Raw genomic sequence first — 20,757 nt, forward strand, 5'->3', positions numbered from 1 at the left:
CGCGTGGCGCGTTTTCTGTGGCGACAGCTCGTTCCGGCCCGCCAGTTTCTGGCAGACAAACGGGGTAGAGAAGACATCCTCCGGCCTACCTGCGTGCGGTTTACGTACGATCGGGCAGCGTACTGGAGTTGCCGACGTCCTCCCCCGCAACTATAGATCGGCCGTTGGTTTTTTTTTCGAGCACGCCCTAAAGACGCTGGTGCCCAACATCTTGGTGCCCCCCGGAGATAGGCCTAGTCCCGCCTCTGCGACGGCAGATCATCGCATGAATCTGCGAACCTCCGGTGAACCAGCAGTCGTCGTTTGCTAAAACCCTGCGCAGGTATGTCACTCATGGCCATGAACACACAACACACAACACACACACTGACACACAACTATGTTTAACGAAAAAAGAACATAATATAATTAAAATGAATTTAAGCTAAACTTACCTTTCTACATTCATTTATGCTACCTGAGCCCTGTGGTATATTAGTTCGCCCGGGTTACGTTTTCTTTCCGTTCCACTTCGTTTTTCCGAGCACGTGCGAATTGATTCACTCTTTCGTTTTCGTCCGCTTCAGTTGGATTTCATTCAAAATCATAGCCATCGTTACAATTACTCTCCAACCGTTCAGAACTCCCCGAGAATTAAACTCATGCTAAATTAGCTTAGTCGGGCAACGTAACATCACACGACCAGTGGTCCCTCAATCGTTGGGGGTGGCGCATAAGCCGCTGTGTTTCTTAAAAAATTCGAAGAGGTCCTTTTGAAACGGTTATAAACTAACTACCGGCCTACCGGGCGCGCAATGCAGAACACAATATTTCGTCCGATCGCGCCATCGTTCTGCTGTCCGAAACAAGAGAAATCTCGCACTGAACTGATTTTTATTACCGGCCGCGCAAAGCAGAACACAATATTTCGGCCGATCGCGCCATCGTTCTGCTGTCCGAAACAAGAGAAATCTCGCACTGAACTGATTTTCATTACCGGCCGCGCAAAGCAGAACACAATATTTCGTCTTCGTCCGATCGTGCCATCGTTCTGCTGTCCGAAACAAGAGAAATCTCGCACTGAACTGATTTTTATTACCGGCCGCGCAATGCAGAACACAATATTTCGTCTTCGTCCGATCGCGCCATCGTTCTGCTATCCGAAACAAGAGAAATCTCGCACTGAACTGATTTTTATTACCGGCCGCGCAAAGCAGAACACAATATTTCGTCCGATCGCGCCATCGTTCTGCTGTCCGAAACAAGAGAAATCTCGCACTCTTCGTAAAATACTTTAGAGATTTTTGCAGATATTCTTTTAAAATTTCTTCGAAAACTCGATCGATTGTTATTAGTAATTTCCTTAGAGGAAGTTTAGTAAACTTCTTCAAGAATTGTTCCAGACGTTGTTTGGGACTTTCTTCGGGAATTCCTTCAAAACTTCGTACGTAAATTCCTTCAGAAAATCATTTGACGATTTCTTTGTAAATTCTTTTAAGAGTTCCTTTAGCACATTCCTCGGAAATTTCAATGTCTATTAATGATATTTCTAGCCCACGGCTGGCTCATATTAGATTCCTCGGAAATGTTTTAAGGAATTCATTTAGAAATTCGTTCGGAAATACAGATGATGAAAAAGTATAAAACTGCTAATGTCGCTCCAGTTCATGTGACCAACATCTATTCTGCCCCACTCACATATTAGTCCTATACCGTTTTTTGACGTAGGACTTACGTCTCTCTTTACTATACCGGGTGTCATTTCAAAATATTCAAATCGACCGCGTTACGCTGTGTTGAAAGATTTTAAACGTTAATAGCGTTCGTCTCAGTGGACGAATTTCTGCGGTAAGCCCCTCAATCGACAGATTTCAAGTATGCCTTCCATGTCCATGCTTGATAAGACCCGAAAAACTTGTTTCAATAGGCATGAAACTGTTTTTAATGAAAAACATTGAGATCAAGGGAACCTATAAATATGGGTATCGCATAATTCTTGCATCATTCCATTACCACGTTCTGATTGGTGCAGAACCAGCGAATGAGCAGCCACTGAGTCTGCCGAGAAGCCATAAAATAGCGCAACGCGATTTTTTCCTTTCATTCTGACCGGGGCAAGCGAAGCAACCGCATCATCGATTGAACAGCACTCATACCTTTTAGCAGGGAATGAAGTCTGCACCGACCGCTTTTTCGGCTCGACACCATCGAAGTGACCATCATCAGCCGAAATCTAGCCAGTACATCAGCAGTCCACCCTACAGACCCGACAAAGCAGCAATGCTGAGCAGATACCGACAGCAGCAGCAGAGTCGAGCCGAGACCGGCCGGCATCGGTGCTGAGCCGAGACAGGCTGAAGAAAAGCCACATGATGCAGCATGTATGTCCAAAAAACAAACGGTTCTTCAGAGAGCCAATAATAGAGATCAATATCAATGCTTTCAATACCCTTCGGGATAGAAATTGTACATGGGTGCCAAATCCAATATTCTAGAGATAAAATTTTATGCGTGATTTTCATAAATAGCGTCAAAACTAACAGTGTATAATTTTTCTGATTTAACCGCGCGGTGGACGAAGGACTTCGCTTGACCATGCCTTTAAAGATTCATAAGATGTCCAAATCTCTCACATAATCTTATTTGGATAAAAAAAAACCACCGATAACAGCTCAAACATTAATAAACTATCAATCGATTTTTCATCAAATGTTGGATTTTTTGCATTGATAAAAAAATATGTAAAAAACATTGTTTGATACTGACCGCACACAAAGCGAACGTGACTGAATGATCGTTCCATTGTTGTCTCAGAAAAGAACACGTACTTCCCACCTGAACTAAAATTCTAAGCTCGCTTGCCCGGCTCATTGGCCTGTATCAAACGAAAAGTCCCGTTAGGAAATAGACGCCAGCAGCGAGAAACAAGCGTAAAAAAGAAGAAGCCCTTCTCGAACGCGTTGATGATGATGACGCTTTGGCTGACAAAGAAGCGGGATACAAGACACTAGCTGATTGGCCCACCAATTGGGAAGCAGAGAAGATTCAAAATAAGGTATAAAAGAAAAGTGCATTCGCTCGCAGAGCATTCAGTCTTTTTTATATCATTACAAGTAATTCGCGGTTATTTGAATAGATCGTTTTCTTACTTTTTGCACTTAGCCGAAGCAAACAGCCTTTTTCAAGGCTCTTAGAGTTAAAAATAATATTCTCCTTCAGTCGCTATCGCACGGATTAGGAGGCCCTATCCCCTGCTGGGCCAACTTGTGGCTTATTTCAGGCAGTCTTTCAGTGGGAAGGTTGCCACTGTCGAGGCTAGTATCCCGTGACCGGACAGATGCTTCCTGAATTGTTTTTGATGATTCTTGTTCGAGGTAGATTTGATTTCTGTATCGGTTTGATGAGAAGAATTTGCCAAGGAATGGTATGCAACGCCGATTATATATCCAAAATAATTGATGTGAGAAATTTTGGGCATATTATGTATCTTAAAGGCATGGTCAAGTCAAGTCATACGTCCACTTAGCGGTTATGTCACAGACATTATCCACTGTTTGTTTTTCGAGCAAAAATAGCAGTTTATATTAAGTTTTCGGTTCAAACGAGTGACTGATTTCAAAAAGTGATGTTTAATTTGCATTCTATCAACATTTTGGGCTGCTCATGTGCGGAGAAGTGAGTAAAAACTTGATTTTTCTATGCCCTTCAAGAAGAAGTGAAGTGCAGTGATAACCCCACCAAATCGCGAACGGCAATTAAATTGGCAAGAAACTGCTGATTTATGATATAATTCGAGCCCAAATAGATAGGACTCTTTGGAGAAATATGTTCATTATCACGGGAAGTGTATAAATCGGCACCAACATTTCAAAAGGGCGTAACTGCTTTTGTAAACAAAAGCTTCTCTCGTCGCTGGTGGGTTAATTCGAGCCCACCCACGCAATCCAATATCAATGATGGAAGCATCGAATCCTCTTCTTTCATTTAAGGCTCAAGACTCAAGACATCACAATAATTTGAAAATTAATGACTGTATCGCTTGTTTGTAATAGTATGGCAATTGGTACGGAAAAGTGCAGCAGCGATAAATAAATTTTGTTTACAACTGGGGTGGGTGGAAATGGGGTGTTAAAAATATGCCAGCTGATGCATAATGTTGCCAGACTTGACGAAATGTTTATTTTATATCATAACACATGTTCACGGTGTATCAAATATATGGGTTATTATCGGTTAATTTTTTTGTATACACCACTTGGAATGTAACAGAAGCTTACATAACATGTTTAAATATTTATTTTTGGTTTATTTGTTCAATCCGACGAACAGCAATGATTTTTTTCCAATAAATAAATCTGGCAACGGTGAAGAGATGATTATTTTCTTGTGTATGCACACCTTTGTTTGCGTGTTGGCGTGGACTTGGCTGGCGTATACGTTGTATTGTTCGGATTGAATGAAGTTGCATCGCATAGATTTTGTTCTCACCATTTCACTTATTGCGCTAGTAAATTTGAGTCTTCCGCATTTTATTGCATTTACAATACGGTCGTCAAATTTGTCTCTCACTTCGATTTTTAGAAAGCAGTTTTCGACAGTTTTAGGACGTGAAGTGAATTAATCGGTAGTCAAGTTTGAATAAAAAGGTGAAATTCAGTTAGTGAATATGTTTTAGGAGTGATTAAATCAAAGAAACAGTGGGAAAAGATCAAGTGAAAAATCAAGTGCGTGTGTATGTGTTTGCTCCGAACGTTCGGAGTTAGTATGCGTTCGATAAAAATGCGAATGTCGGTCTAGGAAAAAAGCAGTTTTCAGCGTTTTTCCAGGAATTCCTCAGTAATTGTTAGTTTGGAAAAGTGAAAAATTAATATGAAAATGTAACGAATATGCAATGATTGAGGTAAGTCGGCAAATAGCCCCAAAATAATGAATTTAGTTCAAAACTTTATTAGTATTAGTGCGGATTCGAATAAAATCATCGTCATCATCGGATTGATTACGGTTTATAGAACCTTATTGGTGCTAGATTGCGTGGTTGAGCACAAATAAGCCCACAAGAGACGCGAGAAGCTCTTGTTTACAAAAGCAGTTTCGCCCTTTTGAAATGTTGGTGCCGAAATATGCTATGCACAGGTTAGTAATTTGAATAATATACTTTTGTTCGATGCAGTTCGATGCTTTCGAATGTTGATGGGAGAGGAGTGCGGGAGGTGTGGGGTTGACCCGTAGAAGGTCTGGTGCCATATTGACTGCCATCGTGGTACTCTTCCAACTATGTCCTTAATGAGACAGAATTGGTGATAAGAAGACATCATCGGGCGGTCATTGTCGCATGATTTTGAACACACTCACAGCTTCTTATGCATACTGTCCGGAATGTATGATTGCTTTGATGATATTTAATAGGACAATCATTTGTCAAGATAGCACAGTTGCAGTTGAATAGGTACCTACATAAATATCGGACTGACGGGTTAGGTGCTCATTTGATTTTTTTTTGTTGCTTGGTGGTCTGATTATTTTGTCGGTGTGCTGTGTAAAAAAATCCCATTACAGCTTTTTCATAAAAATCTGTAGAGCAAATATCACTCCGAACATGTGCAAACTCTGCGTGTGACCTACTCCACAAAGCAAAAAGTAAAAAATCACTAACTGCAATCATGAAAACACATTGGAGTTCAACTTTTCCAATAACTAATGGATTATGATCATGATTCCCTTCGCTCAGCCCCTCTGGCGACAACTTTTGCCTGACCACTCGTGTGCCAGCTCCAAGTACGGATAGATACACACACAAAGTAACAGCATAGTTCCGTTGCATGGCCAATTTCATCTCATATTTCGTTCCGTGAAGAGACTAATGTCCTTCGCTTTGGTCCCATAGTCGCAATTGCGCCTTATCGTCCTCCATGTGCCCGTTTTCATTTTCCGGACTGTGCTACTCGGGTTTCCTTTTCGCATTACCTCCTCGGACGCAATCGACACCACCGTTGTCGTCCCATCGCATCGTCGTTGCCGTTGTCGAACTCGAACCGATACACGCCACCCCATCAGCTTACCGATATAGGTAGTGGAAAAGCGCATTCTTTTTATCTGATTTCCTCTTAGGGAACCGCCGTGGAACGTATCGCGCGATAGTAAGCTTGGTCCGGTCGGGGAAAGAAGCTTAGGTTAGTAGGGTACAAGCAATACATTGTAACTTCCGGCTTTTGGAATCTGTGACAGCGAAAGTATGGGAGAGAGATGCTGATCACACAGACGTAGCAAGAAATGGGCTGTTCTTTAGACTCAATAACTTGAAATAAGCAGCGCTTGTCTATCGAGAAAGGATATAAACCCATACGTAGCAAAAACATGACTAATTAACACCTTAGCCCATTTATTTAAACAAATGTATAGATCACAAGGCAAACAAAACACAAGAACTTACCATTTAGCACTCACTAAAATTACAATTGATGCCACCTCAACTGTCAACACCCAACGATAACACACCAATGGTGATATAAAGTTAATATTATTATTACACACTGGCACATGAGTTCTTCCACTCTTCTGGCATAACCTAAAACGAGAACGACGGGCGATGAGCTGCTTTTTTTCTTTCCCTTGTTTAACAAAAGACCGGTACAATATGCACCCCACGAAGTTGATCTTTTGAGGTCTTTCGCAATACCAATATCGATTATCAATTCTGAGGGATCTCGTCCCAGGTTACAATTATGGTTTTATAACGATCTTGGAGACAGCGATTCATTCTTCAAGTAGGCTGTAGCACCAAAACTAAATCCATCAATGTTGCTGAACAGAGGCATAAAAGATCTGAATGAATTTCCAGCACGCACATGCCACTCAAAAAGGTGTTTGATTGAACCAACCAACCTTGACCAACTCATACTTTAGACCATTCTCCCCCACCGTTTCTGCTTGTTTGAGGAACTAGTTAGCTTTATGGATCATGATAAAATGTTTGGTTTTCTTTCCGATTCAATACGTGGATGGGGGCCTCCCGTATCGAGCGCATTGCTCTTCCAAACTCCCCGAAGACTCGTCTGAAGCTTAATTTTTCCTCTGCCTGTATTTTATTGAAGCGTTGCATTTCCGGCTTGTGCGAAGGCATCGTTGCAAGACGGGACAAGGGCGGGAAAATGAGCACATGTGTGATGGAAAATCCGAAGATAATGGTGCTTCATTTCTTTCCTCGCTTCTAATTTCTTCCTTTTGCACACAGAAACGAAGCTTGCAATCGCCATGCACCAGCACCGCTCGGTTAGGACGGAAGTTAATAAAGTTTGATGGGGTAAAATATTTGCCTTTTGGTTCGCTTTTACGACGCTCTAATGCCGTAATCATCGAACCACAAACCAATAAAGATGATGCCAGTCTTGATGTCACTGAACTGACATTGTCGCTTGAGCACATCAGTTAACAACGGTTGTACTGATGTACAGAGTACTGTGCGGGCAATTTAATTTGAGTATTAACCGATAATAGTACAAACAGGAATAAGGGAACAATCATAGGCGTAAGTAGGATCGATCAACATGAGAAATTTAATTGAACCCGCACGTGTTGGGCTTCTGACTCGTGAGCGTGTTGCAGCAATCAAGGAATTACGCTAGCCCTAAGCTGGAGAACGTTATTTTTGAGCGGTGGATTCTGTAATATCGGGCGCCAAAGAAATAAAAGACATGTGCTTCGATTAACAATGTCACAAAAAGTATCCTTCTTATTCTTAGTTCTCTAGACACATTAGTGCTGTCCAATGAGAGCTTGAAGTAGCTCGAAGTTTCTTCCTGTCCTGCTCATGCCCATTTGTTGACAAAAAAGAACGAGCAGGACGGGAACCACTTCGAGCTACTTCGAGCTGCTCATTGGACAGCACTATTACCAACACGTTTACATTAGAAATACTAGAATACTAGAAGTCTTCGCCGATGTCTTAGACGCCATTTTGTTTCCAATCGAACCGTCAAAAGCGGTTCCATTTCGACTTGTTTACTTTTTGCACCCATAAGAAGCAAGCAAAAAGTTCAAGTGCTGCCAGTATCATTTTCACGATTTCATGCATTTTCATACGTTGCCATTTCGACAGTTTTTCACTCCGCCGGTCTCTGGTTATAGGGTTGCTAGTTTACATGGTTTAGTGTCTTTGAGAGTGAGATATATTAGGAATTGGGCAATCCACTTTTGAAGCGCATTGATGACAGATATGCAAATAATATATATAATGGTTTGGTTGATGATGATGATGATGATGATGGTCCCGCCACATACCCCTACAAAGGTTTGAGCTGGACGAGTTATCTTTAAGATAATTAAATAAGATCAATGTAATCGGTTTTGCAAACAAACGATCCGATTGTATATACAGACTAGCTTTATGTACCCGGCCTTGCTCGGAGTTGCCAGTTTAATTCGCAGTTTTTTTCACCATCGGAATTGGAATAGGTCAAAAGGATAATTGTGTTTTCTTATTGATATTTCATCATTTGATTAAAAGAAGGTAGATTACGTTTGAAAACATTGACTGATTTTGAAAATGGGATCAAACCCAAAATCGCTTTATTCCGGGCAAACGTCTATTTCTAAAGAAGGAAAAACATACACCGATGCCTTATTCCGGAAAAACGTCTATTTTTAAAGAAATGATCACATTTACCGTCCAGAAGGAAACACTTTCATCATTGCTTTTCTCTGGGCAAACCATGATTTCGATGAAGTGTTGAGTTGATCGATCCCTGTCATCTTCGCCTTCTTAAGAAAAAGAATGTTTGTTCCAAATTTGGTTGAAATCGGGCAAGGGTACAGAAGTTATGCTGGAACATTGGATCATTGCATACCTTGCTTTTATTTATTAATCTTGAATCATTATCATATAATTATCATACCTTTTAAAATTTGGAATAAAGGTTACTCGATTATGGATCACTATGCAATTTGATCATTCATAATCATCAATCATTAATCATATCGATCGTTAATCATTAACCATACACATAGTGTGTCAACATTTAATCACGATCGGTAATCGTTAATCATAATCCAACGGTTTTTCATCTATTATTCATAATCGTTAATTATTGTCAAAAATGAATTTAATCATTAATCATTATCAGTCATCATTTTCAAAAATTATAATTCATTAATCATAATCTTTAATCATAGAGTTGAATGATTTAATCATTTAATCTGCTTAGAATTGGTCCTGGGGTCAGGAGTTACACTGAATTGCCCGTTTTCTAAAGACAACCGCTTTCCCTTTACCCTTCCTCTTTTCTCAACGGCCATTTCACCCCTTTGTTATCTTCTCCTAGGGATAGAAAATGTGTGTACCAAATTTGGTTGAAATCGGTACAGGGGTTCAGAAGTTACACTAAATTGCCCGTTTTCTGAACAATACCCCTCCTTCAGACCCCTACCCCTTATCCAAATTTCCCTCCCGTACGATCGGCTCCTCATAGTGAATATGTGTACAAAATTTGATTGAAATCGGTCCTGGGGGTTGGGAGTTACACTGAGTTGCTCGTTTTCCAAAGACAACACCTCCCCTATACCCTCCCTTTTTTCCAATGACCATCCCATCCCCTTTGTTATCTTTTTCCTTATGATGTAGAATGTGTGTACCAAATTTGGTTGAAATCGGTACAGGGGTTCATGATTTACTTTGAATTGCCCGTTTTCTAAACAAAACCCCTCCTCCAGACCCCTCCCCTTTCCCAAATCCCTCCCATATGATTACCTCCTCGTAGTGAATATGTGTACAAAATTTGGTTGAAATCGGTCCTGGGAGTTGAAAGTTACACAGAATTGTTCGTTTTCTGAACAAAACCCCTCCCACCACCCCTCCCTCTTTTCTACATGACCATCCCCCCCCTTTGTTAACTTCCTCTGAGGATAGAGAATGTCTGTACCAAATTTGGTTGAAATCGGTCCTGGGAGTTGAAAGTTACACAGAATTGTTCGTTTTCTGAACAAAACCCTCCCACCACCCCTCCCCTTTTCTACATGACCATCCCACCCCTTTGTTAACTTCCTCTGAGGATAGAGAATGTCTGTACCAAATTTGGTTGAAATCGGCCAAGTGGTTCAGAAGTAGTTAGCGAACATACATACATAGATTGGTTTTTATATATATAGAAGAAGAAGAAGAAGATATAAAATCCAAAATACAATTCCATACTGTACAGCAAAAATAAATTGGTAAAATGAACTAAAGAACTACACCTAGAATTTTTGTAATCAACAGTAGTGATACATGGAGCTCATCAAAAGCTAAACTTGTGAAACCTCTCGCACAGATTTCAAAAGCTCCGCCAAACATCGCGTTCTTTTCACAACCCAATATCGCAATCTAAAACTCACATGTATCTGAACATGGATCATTAGGTTCGACAACCAAACATCAAAACTTGTGTTACCGCTCCGTCGATAACAAAAGTTTCGGAACAACCGCGAGTACAAAATAATCTACCAGAAGGCTTACTACTAATTCAAGAGCATGATTCAACAGTTCAAAATATGCAAGTTTTTAAATAAATTTAAAATCATTCATATCTGTAATCCGCGCGCGATGCTCAAACTTTTGTAGACTACACAAAGAAAGGTTCAAAAATAAACTACGTCAGAAAATTAAAATCCATCATCATCATCGAGGCGAACGTTATAGCTTATTAATGCCTCAATAAATAATAAAAATAAAAAATGGTCCATAAAAATCATCCGTTGTTAAAAACTTCGTCAAGATACATGTGTTAACGGGTAAAAAATTGCCGGGTAGCTGTTCAAAAGGCAGCTTTGACGTGTGAAATACATTGTCTCTTAAACTGTGTTAGCGTGACTGCACGTTTGATGTGTGAAGGCATCGAATTGAAAACATTTATACCTTTAAAAAACAAAGAGTTTTGTGAAGCGCCATACAGAAAAAAGGGGGTGTTCTCACATTATCCGCGTGTCTAGTATTATAACTATGAATATCACTTCCTCTTTCAATTCGATCACACAAATATCGAGGCAGTAAACCGTTTATTACTTTAAAAATGAACACCATAGTCAAGTACACTATTCTTTGCTTCACTGACAGCCATTGTAAGGCGTCCAACAGGAAAGTTGAGGAAGTGAATCTATCACATTTTAAAATCAAACGCATTATTTTATTTTGTAAGCGCTGCAATCTCGATATTTGTGTTTCGTTAGCCAAGAAAAGGATGGAAGGGCAAAAATCCAGATGAGGAGAGATGATTGATTTATACAAGAGTATTTTGCTACCAATAGTCAAATCGTGTTTTAATCGACAGAGCATTCCATACTTCTTGGCTATTTTCTTGATAACATTGTCAATATGTATGTCAAATTTTAGCTTGTCATCAATAATCACGCCAAGATATTTAATATCGCGGACGCGATCAATTGTCTCATCATCAATTTTAACAGAGACATCCTCATTTACTCGGGTTCGCGAAATTACCATGTATTTTGTTTTATTAATATTCAATTTCAATTGCTTGTATTTCAACCATCTACTTAGAGAGTGTAAATCCTCGTTCAAGCGTGAAACGGCATCTGCTAAATTTTTAGCTACAATGAATATCACGGTGTCATCAGCAAAAAGATTTATATCACAAAATCGTAAGACTCGTCGCATGTCATTTATATACATAATGAATAAAATAGGCCCTAATACACTTCCCTGTGGCACTTCTAGCGTGTTCTCCACGGGACTAGAAACAGAATCATTAAAAGCAGTCCTTTGAGATCTGTCAGACAAATAGCTTTCAAACCAATTGTATGCAGATCCCGAAATTCCAAAGCGCTTGATTGTGCTCAACAATAAGGGCCGAGAAATTGTCTCAAAAGCGCGTTTTAGATCCAAGAACACAGCAACAATCGTATCTTTACGCTTTACATTTTCCTTCCATTTAGCTAATACCAAGTTCAATGCGGTTTCACAAGAATGACCTTCTCGATATCCCGATTGTTCCGGTATCAGTAAGTTATTTCTATTCAAATACTCAAGCAGCTGGCCTTTTACTACAAGTTCCAAAATTTTCTCTAATGTGTGCAACATATTGATAGGACGAAACTCTTCGGCTTTAATCGTCCCAGCAACTTTTTGAATCGGAATCACTAGAGATTCCTTCCAAACTTGTGGCACGTGCCCAGTTCGTAAAGATTCATTTATAAGGTCCAGCAAGTTGTGTCCGATGACATCAAAACAGTCTTGTATTACCTTGGCATTAACATTATCGACTCCAGCCGTTTTTCCAATTGAAAAACAAATATTTTCAAGTTCTTCTAATGTTATTGGGTGAAATCCATCAAATCTACAATTAGAATTAATCGGCTGTTTTATTTCGTCAGTCTCATCAACTAACTCAATTGACTGGTTAATCAGTGAGACACTGTTGACGAAATATTGATTGAATTTATCTGCAATAACTTGTTCTGACTGTTCTAATGTGCCATCGAAGGTTATGGATCGCGGTTTGCTACTATTAGGTTTTAACAAGGATTTCAAAATTTTCCATAACTCTTTGCTGTTGTTTTGATGCTGATCAATTTTCCTCTGAATATATTCGCATCTCGTTTTTTTCAACATATGCGAATATTTATTACGCGCGACCTGATACCTTTTCCAATGAATAGCATTATTACTTCTACAAAATTTTCTGTACAATTTGTCCCTTTTACCACAGATAACAGACGTTGAAGCTCCCTTACGATATGTGTGTAAACAAAATAACCGTCATTTCAAATGAGGCAAGCATTTGAAACATGATTGGCAATCGTTTGTAGATGGCGCATCGATCGCTGCACACGACTCAAATGTTACTGTCAAAATAATGCTTTGTTTTTGTTTGACTTTCGAAACGAGCGATCAAGTTGTTTTTGTCGGTCAATTGAATTGTAAGTTATTCCTCTGAAATGGGAAGGAAGTGCGAATTCTACACGTGTGGAAACCACCAGGGATGCGATAGCAAATCGTATTTTAGCTTCCCTAAAAACGATGCATTGTAAGTATTAACGACCATGATTCGTGCATCAAAAACTGAGGACGATGTTTTGCACTCTTAGATGTTCCTTGTGGGTGATGGCATGTAACTCACCGGAAGCAAAACAGATGTATAAAACGGGCGGAGTACAGGCGTTTCGGAAGAAAATAGTCTGTTCTGACCATTTCCCCTCAACTTCTTTTAAGGATGCAACCAGAAAAAATAAAGGGTAAGTAAACTGTTCGAGTAAAGAAAATGTCAAATCTAACATGAAATAAATTTAGATTGGTGACTGATGCTGTTCCGTATTACTGCTGTGGATTTCCAGTTCAAGAAAAAAACGAAGCAATAAACAGTTCCGAAGTTCCTCAGTCTTCAAGTATTGAGTTTTTAGAAGGTGATTCGGATTTTGTTTCGTGGCGTACAAACAACAACAGCCGGAATCGTCAAGAAATTGGCGGCAACGGCGACGAGCAGAATGAAGAACAGCTACTGGAAGTGCTTTCTTACCATAGTTGCCGTAGAGAGACAGCCGATAATGTCCAGGACCAGTTTGTCGATATATGCTCTCCGAGAAATTGCCATCAGGAGCAGGGTAAGGAACAACTGCTGGAAGTGTTTTCCTCCCAAAGTTGCCATACTGCGGTTTCCAATTACGCTGAAGAAGAACTTGCTGATTTGTACCCTACCGATAATTATTGTCAGGCACATGAGAACGAAAATGTGCAGTTGAACGAAGAAAAATTCCTTACGGTCAATTTCTCCAGACGACGGCAAGAGCCCATCAGGCACGACGATGAGCTAACCAGTGTTGATAACACAGAGTACCTGGTGATGCTTCCTTCCGCGTTGGGCACTCCTGATAGCAATCCAGATAATCAAACCAGCAATTTCTCCGACCACATTGATCATACCCTTCCTAATCAGACTGAAGAAGAAAAGGCAATAAGCTTTGTGCAAAACGAAACTGGATTACGAGAGTTTATAAAAGTTGAAAGGGAATTCAACCGCAATCTCAAGGTACAACTTCAGTCCGTTCGTCGCCAACTTTTTGTCTCCCAGCAAACGAGTGATCGGCGTTTGGCAGCTGCTAAGCGGAGTAAATGCATCGTTGCAAAGCTGAGGCAAGAAGTAAAAACTTTGAAACGACAGAAATCTGCGAAAGAAAAGCTTGGTGAGCAGGTCGAAGCAAACCCCATTATAAAAGACTCGTTAGTGAATTTGTACCGTCGGCCAAAGGCTCGTCGTTACCATCCACAGACGATGAAGTTCGCTGCAGGAGTTTATTTAAGTGGCCCCCGTACTTACCGGTACATTCGAAATTCGAAGCACTTAGCGCTGCCCCATAAAAGTACCGTGTACAACTATAACAAGAGCATTCGACTGCAACCTGGATTGAACAGAGTCATCATCAACCGAATTAAAAAAAAAGTTAAATATTTGCGAACCGACAGGGATAAATTGGTGATGATATGTCTAGATGGAATGTCAATAAAATCCGAGTTGACATACTGCGCCAAATCCGACACTTTCTATGGATTTTTAGATCACGGCGATGCACGAAAGATAGAGAAGAATGACCCTATGAAGCTGGCAAGTGAAGCTGTTGTCGTTATGGTGTCTGGAGTGTATCGCCGATTCAAACAGGTATTGTATTTTTTACGCGCGTTTACGAGTTACATAACGCAATAGAGAAGGATTCTAACGTGGATTAATTTGGATGATTTTGACCTGATTTAGTTACATTTGAAATTCAAAAAATAGTCCTTTCCATTCTCGTGAACAATACTTTTAAATTTTAATTCTAGCTTTTAATGTGTGAATAAACCAATTTTTATTGGATATTTCTGTTACTATTTATATGTGTTCATATTTTTTCCAGCCTATTGGTTATCTTTTGGCCCACAACAGCCTTGGCAGTAAAATCCAAATGAAACTGGTTACGAAAAGTGTTCAAGCTATACGGGATGCTGGACTCGTCCCATTAACGCTTGTGATGGACCAAAGTACAACAAACCAAAAAATGATTCGAGAAGCCGGCGCAACTGCAGAACACCCAATAATCCAGGTCGATGGCGAAGATATTGCCGTGATGTTCGATACGCCTCACCTGCTAAAAAATGCACGAAACGCTCTCTACAAATACAATGCCGTGGTTAAGGATGACATCGCATCTTTCAATCACATTAAGCTTCTTTTCGAGACAGACATGTCATCATCGTTGCGTTTAGTTCCTAAACTTCATTATAAATCTATTCATCTTCCCCCTTTTACGAAAATGAATGTATCTATGGCAACAAGAACTTTGAGTGAGTCTGTTGCAATTGCCATTCAGCATTATGTGAAATCAGGAGCGCTTCCAATTGAAACACTGCAAACATCATCGTTCGTCGCTCTTCATGACAAGTTATTTGACACATTCAACTCTAAGGAACGTTATGCGAATTCGATTGGCAAGGTAAATTGATATTTTACTGTGTACACATTCTATCAACGTTATTGTATCAATATTTTCTCTATTTCAGCCATACAGATCTCCCATTACGGAGCAATCAATTCATCTGAAATTCTTAGAAGAGACGCTACAAATTCTCAAGACGATGTACTATACGTCAAATCAAGTACGTTTACTTGATCTTTCCCTTTGTGATCCCTATTTTGTTTAATGGTGTATCTATTGTGCAATGTTTTTATTCTTTTGTGAATTCCGCCAATAATTTTGTTTTACAAAACCTATGATTTGTATATATACATATTTTTCCCTAATGTCGAATATTTTTGTTTATTCTAGGCAAAAAAACAGTCCAAGAAACTAACAGTTGCTCAGAGGCACCCGGTGTATCTGAAAGGGTTCAAAGGAAATATTACTGCTTTGATGTGGATATGGAATTTGTTGAGAATGAAATACCGCTGCACATATTTGTGCACTAACGTATTATGTCAGGATTGCCTGGAAAACTTTTTTTCCGAAATTCGTCGTCGATGCGGATTTAATGACGCTCCCAATGTGTTTCAGTTCAGCAGTGCCTTCAAATACGCCATGCTGTCGGCTTCCAACAAATCCAACGATGTGTTTAACGAAGGGATGAACTGTCAGGAGGATAAAGTTCCATTTCTTCTGAATGAGGATGACCTTGAAGACGCTTCTATCAGAGATATTAAGAAGCATTCATTTGAGCATGAGTCACTTGATGTTGATACCCCGTTCGAATTCCACACCAAAGATTTAAATGCACTAGTGTATATCCTTGGAGCAGCAATCCGTAAGCTTCCCCATGCAAAATGCCGTTCACAATTGAAGGTCGAGCAGAATAGCGAATGTTTACAAAACGAGGACTATTCATTTTGTGTGTTGAAAGCCCAGATATCCTCTCGTACCATTCATTTCCCTAACAGTACACTGTACGATATTGGAATGGTAGCTTTTGCCGTATTTAATCGAAAGTTTAACAAATTTTTGTTCGAGAATCGAAGAGATGTTAAACTACGAATGAAGCAATATATCACCTATGAGCGCTTTGGACGATCCATTTGCAAAAACTGTTTTTCGAAATTGATGGATTACATTTTTAACACGTTAATTCAAGGATTTTTAAGAGATCTTCGGTTCAAAAATAAGATCGCTGAGAACAATAAGCGTCGTACTAAACGCAACCGCAAAGCCATCCGTATGAGTCTACCTGAATCTACATGAGGATAAACAGTAAAGCGAATCAGGACCACAAACACATTTTGGATACACTTGGCGTTTAACTTACTATTATAGCTATCATTCTTTATTTGTTTTCAATGTGTTTTTACGTTTACTAAAAATAAAAAGGGTTTGTGCGAATTTATGTACTGCAGTTTTAAAATTATATACTCGAATTTTCAACAATATCACTTCAACTTTTATGAATTTTATCCATTTTATGATTAAATAATAAACTCTACTGTGTGCGTAATTTCTAGCTTTTCCGATATTGGTTTCAGATCATCCACATTTCGATTGTCTACGTTCTAAAGATTCTTCAAAACCAGATGAATATACAAAAATTGTCAACTATTCTCTACAACTTCTTCTCGACTGCTTTCTTCTTGCGCCAGCGTAGTTTCCATCTTCTCTTGATACAGCTTGCCTTCAATGTAACCCCCAGATATGCAAAGCCGCATTATTCAGTACATTTCCTTTGCCGAGCGTGTAGTAAATCCTCGAAACGGCCGTACCGTCTGTTTGATGATCCTTACTCAAATTTTCATTTCTCACCAGTCCTGCTCCAGAATTTGACTCAGGTGGTCTGGCAAGATCTTTTAAGCATTCACTAGATTTTTCTCCAACAGCCCTTTTTTTTTCAACAGCAGCTCCAATTTTCATTTCAATCCTTCTCCAGAAAAATTCTTGTAGCCTTTAGCAATATTGACCGTTATCTGGATACTGTAGCACAACATGATGTAGAGTGGCAACTGATGTTTCCTGTTGTAATGGAATAATGGTATGAAAAACTTATTGATTTTGATAATTGTCAATTATGTACTTACATTGCAGATGTTCCATTGTTTTGTGACACTTTATTATTCCACAGTGAACCCCAGGAAGCAAGGATTGTTATGCTGTGCCTAGATATATCTATCTGTATCTCGAGAAAGCTGTGAAAAGTTTATAGATTAGTACAGTTTCGACTACAAATACCGTGCGGGACCGAAATCCGTACAGCACCGAAATCCGTCCACCTCATGAGATATCAATAAATTAAGAGAGGTTAAAGGTAATTAATGTAGGAATAATTAATCTTATTCTGTTCAGATACTTGACAGTAAGCTTTTAGGACATAGAATTGGAAAGAAGGCTTTGAAATTAAAACCACAAAAATCAAAAACAAATCTCTACCCACCAAACGCGGAGTTTGTGCCGCCATCTTGTTTTCGGGTACAGCAAAATTGCACCAAAAGTAACTGTGTTTTAATTGCTAATTGCAAATCATTATACAAGATAAGCGGAATACAAATCGAAGGGATCGCTTCTCAAGGTGCGTATCGAACTATTTACAGTGGTAGTTTAGTCAATCAGGTTGTTTCAATTTAAATATTTAGTTAAGAAATAGCTGTACGGATTTTGATCCTTTGATTCGAAATCCGTCCACGGTGGACGGATTTCGAGTCAGGAGTAGTTTGATTTAATTCATTATTTTATCATGTTTTTCGTAGTTTTTAATGAGTAAATGTGAAACACTTCAAAAGTAAAAGCCTTCATGCACCTGTGTCAATGACAAACGTTTTATTTACATTCGATTCCTATTTTCTAATGACTTTTTCATATACGAAGGTGCTTAAGTGTACGGATTTCGATGCCCCACGGTATACCGTTATTTACCAAGTGAATAAAAACCAACAGCTACTGTGATTGATTTCTCTCCATATGACTCATCTACCGTTTTATCATACTTTTTTTTTCACATTTCGAAATCGATGCTGCTGGTCCACCCCTTTTTCACCTTTTTTAATTTCGCGATTTCCCTACAAATACGGCCTTGGTATACGGTGTTATACTTATAAATATTATGACGAAAGAGACCATTAAATTCGGAACGTTGTAATGTTTTTACCACTTGTTGACAGATCGACATGCGCACATTTCGATCGTCTCTGATGTCAGATTTATTGACGCAATAAGTTGAGTAGATGGCGGTAGTGAGTCATTGACTTTCAACGTATTTTATTTTGAAAATTTACACACGTTTTCAAATAAAATTTGTTCCTGCATAAACGTCTGTTATCTGTGCTTTTACGTTTGAATCGTAAAAGATCCAGATTGTACCAGCTGCTCGAGTTTTTCAGAGATACATATTTATGTTCTATTAGATTATTGGTACAGGTTTTCAAAACGTCAGTAAGAACAGCTGATTTTTGATCTAACGAACTGACGTTTGATTGAAAATCCACGTTTCTTGCGACAAGACCCGAGATAGCTTGTTTTGAATATTTTCTCCAGCACTTTAATTTGATAAGATCACTATTATTATCACTATTATCATCTACGTTAATTACTAGAGTTTCATGATCGGTTATTTTCAAATCACAAATCGTTACCGTACTAACGGAATCGAAATTAGAATATACATGATCAATTAAAGTTCTACTGTGCTGAGAAATACGTGTGTAATCGAAGACCTTTTGTTTCAAATCAAAAGTCTGCTAACCGTTTCAAATGATTCGAATTATGGATGTCACACCAATTGATATTAAAATCGCCAGCGAGTATATTTAATTTACTAGGATCTATGAACATCTCCAACCAGTTCTCCAAAATTTCAACAAATCGCTGGTCATTTGAACTGGGAGAGTGATATAAAACTCCATAGTTACCCATCTTCATGCCACGTTCAACTGTAATGCCTAAGAACCAGTTACCATCACAAACTTCGTTCAATTGAAGCTTGAATTGAACCGATTCTTTGACATAAATAGCAACACCGCCAGTGTGTCTTGAATGTGCTAAACAAGCAGCTACACTGTAACCCGGGATACTGTACTGTTCGAAAGAATCACTGTCAACGATATGCGTTTCAGATAAAAAGACTAAAAATGGACGTTTATCTTCTACAAGTTGACGTAATGCAACGTAGTTTGTAGAGAGACCTGCAATGTTCAAATACAAAATATGGAATTTATTTACATTCATACTAGAACTTGGTTGCTATTCATTGAAATGCAAGCTACTTTTCTTGCGATCAACTAATCTTTTATACACTTTGCATTCAGTACTGAATGCTCCGTGTTTAACATCCAAATTCATTTTACGTTCTTGATTCATTTTATTACAATTAACACATTTCAATACAGATGACGTGCATTCAGATGTCTTGTGAGGTCCACTGCACTTAGAGCACGAGATAGCGTTTTTGCAATCTGTGCTCATGTGCCCAAATTCTCCACATTGGGAACACCTAAGAATACTAATCTCAGGAACAACAAGGCACCGATCAAACCATATATTTACTTTCTTCGCGGTCAACAGCTATGACTGTCTTTATCGACTTCAATCACAACGTTGTACTTGTTGTATTTGAAACGAGGATTTTCAAACACCCGTATCACTTTTACATCATTGATAGGGATGTCTTCATTCTGATCTTTTAAAATCTGAATGAAGTCATCGGAGGAAAGTTTCTCGCTCATGCCCATCACTTTTAACCTTGGCACCGATGAGGGAACAACAGCATTGTAATTTTCACCCAACTCGCTTTGAATGCCTTCTTTCACAACATTAATACTATATCCTGTTGCACACTCAGCAATAATAGAGCCGTTTTCCCGTTTCTAAAGTTACTGATTTTGTGTGTTTTTGGATCTAATTTGGTGGTCAAAAATTTCCGAGTATCATCGCTACTCTGGTTGGACTCTTTCGGTTTTATCACTATAACCGGACGAGCCTTACGAACAACCTTCACATCATTAGCGGTCGTACTTTTTGTCTTAGCTTTATTACTACTATTACTTTTCATCCCAGTGCACTTCTTCTTAACAATATCCGCGAAACTAACCTTTTCATTAAAAACATCATCAGACGCGTCGTCTGCTTCCTGAACCTTTCGCTTTTTACCTCTGGGATTAAGTGCCGACTCCGAAGTCGAACGAGATGAACCTTGCATTACATTCATTGCATCTACTTTACTGCGCGCATCAAATTGTAAAAATGAACCTTTCATATTTTCCAACTCATTTCCAATTAAATCCCGAAAACCAGAGACTGCATTGTCTAAGGCATTTTGTACCTTTTTCCCCAATTGCTCCATCCCGTCTTTCAACG

The 20,757-nt window shown here is 39.1% G+C and overlaps 2 long non-coding RNA genes across 2 annotated transcripts; one reads left to right on the plus strand and one right to left on the minus strand.

Moving 5' to 3' along the window:
• Positions 1 to 12,872: 12,872 nt before the first annotated feature.
• Positions 12,873 to 13,280, plus strand: LOC134205822 (uncharacterized). Its single transcript, XR_009978209.1, has 3 exons — positions 12,873 to 12,992; positions 13,054 to 13,200; positions 13,256 to 13,280. It is a non-coding gene; the product is annotated as an uncharacterized LOC134205822 (long non-coding RNA).
• A 3,376-nt stretch (positions 13,281 to 16,656) lies between these two features.
• Positions 16,657 to 18,629, minus strand: LOC134205862 (uncharacterized). The gene is made up of 3 exons (XR_009978223.1): positions 18,322 to 18,629; positions 17,490 to 17,597; positions 16,657 to 17,424 (listed from the first exon to the last, which is right to left on the minus strand). It is a non-coding gene; the product is annotated as an uncharacterized LOC134205862 (long non-coding RNA).
• Positions 18,630 to 20,757: the final 2,128 nt, after the last annotated feature.

Source organism: Armigeres subalbatus, chromosome 1 (assembly GCF_024139115.2).
Source record: "Armigeres subalbatus isolate Guangzhou_Male chromosome 1, GZ_Asu_2, whole genome shotgun sequence".
In the NCBI taxonomy this organism is placed as follows: domain Eukaryota; kingdom Metazoa; phylum Arthropoda; class Insecta; order Diptera; family Culicidae; genus Armigeres; species Armigeres subalbatus.